At 40.2% G+C, this 3,140-nt stretch overlaps 1 protein-coding gene across 1 annotated transcript in view; it reads left to right on the forward strand.

The window, feature by feature from the left end:
• LOC101849949 (alpha-tubulin N-acetyltransferase 1) overlaps window positions 1-3,140 on the forward strand; it is a gene marked incomplete in the record, with an annotated part of 361,461 nt that overhangs the window by 94,840 nt on the left and 263,481 nt on the right.

The raw sequence follows: 3,140 nt of genomic DNA on the forward strand, positions 1-3,140 counted from the left end.
TGTATGTGTGTGTGCGTGTGTTTGTATGTGTGTGTGTGTGTGTTTGTGTGTGTGTGTGTGTGAGTGTGTATCTGGGTGTGAGTGTGTGTGTGTGTGTGTGTGTGTGTGTGTGTGTGTGTGTGTGTGTGTGCGTATAAGCATGCACATGCATGATTTTCAGATAAAAATAACTTCAGTGTGTCAAAAAATCCTATTTTGACTCCATGAAACTGTGCAACGTCTTTTACATGCAAAAACAGTACTCAGTTTAGTTTAGTATGGAGTTTTACGGCGCTCGCAACTGCATAAGGTCACATGAGCGCGCCAGTACTCAGTATAACAGGTCTCTAAAACACAAAAATGTCACAAAAGCATCTTTTACGGTCATTCAAAATTAATAGAACACCTTCCCATAAACAGCAATACGAAGAAACAAAATAGAAAAATGAAGACGGCAGGACAATTGCGCATATCTGAAATGGTGACAGATTCATTCCCACAAAAAACAACAGTGCCATCAGATTCAAGAACAACAGTTTGACGCGTGAGGAAACAACAGCCAATAAATCCTCTCCAATCTCAAACAGCGCAACAGCAATAATAAGCAGTGAAACAAAAGGGAAAGCTTCCTGTTTTAGTTTTAGTACGAGTTTTACGACACTTGCAACACAATAAGGTCATATAAGTGCCGAAGAACAGATTATGGGTTACAAGAGAGTAACATACACAAAAAAGAAGGAGGGGAGATAAGGACGACAGATGTTTGATAGGAAAGAAGGAGCAAACCACACCAGAGCACCCGTCAACCACCCACCTTCCTGTCTCATACAATCTCCATACCACGGATGATGAGGTCTCTCATCTTGAGAAATTGCACTTAACTAAAAACTCCAGTTAAACAAAAACTCAAACTCAAAACAAAAACCAAAACCACATTTACACACAGACACACACACACATACACACATACCGCAGGCAGTATTGCATACAGACGCAAGTCATTTTTGGCGGCCTCTAGGATATGTCTGTACGCAATACTGCCCGCGATACACACACGCTGGCATTTTTTCAGCGGACAAGTTTCTGACCATGCATCTTTTAACGCTACAACCCTGAGACGGCGATGGGAGTGTCCTGTGAAACTCGCCCGGTCCATGAGAGAACGGTCCCAGAGCCTGGTCAGACCACAGGGCGTGTGAAGCACGGTGAAGTATAGCCGCTATTGCATTCTCTTATGAATCTGAGTAGATTTATTTTGACTCGGAAATGATGTTGGATGAATATTTATCTCTTATAAATCTGAGTAGATTTATTTTTACTCGCAAATATTGTTGGATGAATATTTAAACTACTTCCTCTTTCACTTTGCCATAGTTTCAGTCATTTTATGAACATTTTGCGTGTATATTCCATCCCGAATTTCACGAGATCTGGAAAAAAATTCCGTCAAAAACGTGGAAAATAATTCTGGGATTAAAGTAAGAGTTAAGACATAAGAACTTTCTCCATTCAAACAAAAATTGTACTTTTCAATAAACATTGAGATTATCTGGACTCCAATATTTATAAATTGTCCCAACAAATACAAATGTGAGGCAGCGTGGTGGAATCAGGCTCTCGTCAATTTTTAAGCATGTAGAGTTATTGGTATCATCTTAAAGCTTATTCACTTGTCTTTATTTGGACCAAAAAAATTTCCCTTTATCTTGAATACAAGTCGAGATATTTGCGATAGAAGGAGATGGGGGTCACCTGTTTTCAGAGGTAAAATTAGTGAGAAAATAGCCGCCAAAGATTAGTTATTTCCTTAGTTTAAGAGTCTGTGGTAACTGAAAATTTACATTTTTGTGCCTGTAAACAATGTTTTTCAGAAAAATCCACACAGAAATGAGTTCCTTAATGGGCATGAAAGATGTTGAGCCAAAAAACAAAAATTTGCTGAAAATTCAGAAACGTGTGGAAAAATGCAAGTTTCTTCACTTTGATTATTTTGACGAGAGCCTGATTCCACAAATGGTTTGAACAAACTGCAAGGACAGTGTAAAACAGAAACACACAAAATACGAGTGAAATTTTGGGGGTCCCTTGTGTCTCTCTCTCATGAACTGGGAAGGAAGTGAGGGAAGAGACAGCCGTAGGTAAGCCCAGACTGTGGCAACATCGACCCCCTCCTAGTTTTTTAAGTTTTAGCAGAGGTTTTACAGCGCTTGCAACTGCATAAGGTCATATGAGCCCAAGAAGATTAGAGGTGCCACAAGAAAGTAGTAACAAACATAAAAAAGAAGGAGGGGAGATAAAGACGATAGATGTTCGATGGGAAAGAAGGAGCAAACCACACCAGAACACCCGCCAACCACCCACTATTGAAACTCTTGGCCCATCCACTGACCATCACTCAAAACCTCAAAAAACCTACCAGTACCACTGCAGACAAACCATTTCCTAATTATTCTTTCTTTCTTTCTTTTTTTAAAAGCTGAAGCCAGCAGAGAAGCCCGCATGGCAAGCTGTGCACATCCACCAAAGGAAATGAGGGATTTAAACACTCAAAATGTGTCAAGCTCTTCTTTTCCAAAACTGGTCTCATTGGCAAGAGCAGACGCCAACCGTGGGTGATTGGCGGGTGCTCTGGTGTGGTCTGCTCCTTCTTTCCTATCAAACATCTATCATCTTTATCTCCCCTCCTTCTTTTTTGTCTTTATAATAATTGCAAAAAAAAAGGAGGAGAGATAAGGAAGATAGATGTTTAGATAGGAAAGAAGGAGCAAACCACACAAGAACACCCACCAACCACCCACACTAGAATATCTCACAGGGAAAAAAACAACCCAAAAACATACAAGGGCTGTCATCCCACCATCTAACGAAATCTGTTCAAAAACGCCAACAAGCAACATATATTTTACTTTATAGAGATACATTCAAGATGTAAAAACCTTCAAAGACCAAACACTCCTTTTTTCCGCTCAACGATAGGTCACTTTACCAATACCGTGAGCGCATCATATACGTATCATCACTCAAACAAGAAACAACGTATCACAGTCTCGCTGTTCAAATCATCAAACTTATTCCTCAAACACGTTTTTTTCCACCTGGACATGCTCTTCATCAACACAACCAGCGACCATCAAGAGGTCAGTCAATTCCCCTCCACCCCC

This window comes from Aplysia californica, unplaced genomic scaffold (genome assembly GCF_000002075.1).
Source record: "Aplysia californica isolate F4 #8 unplaced genomic scaffold, AplCal3.0 scaffold00441, whole genome shotgun sequence".
Taxonomy (NCBI): domain Eukaryota; kingdom Metazoa; phylum Mollusca; class Gastropoda; order Aplysiida; family Aplysiidae; genus Aplysia; species Aplysia californica.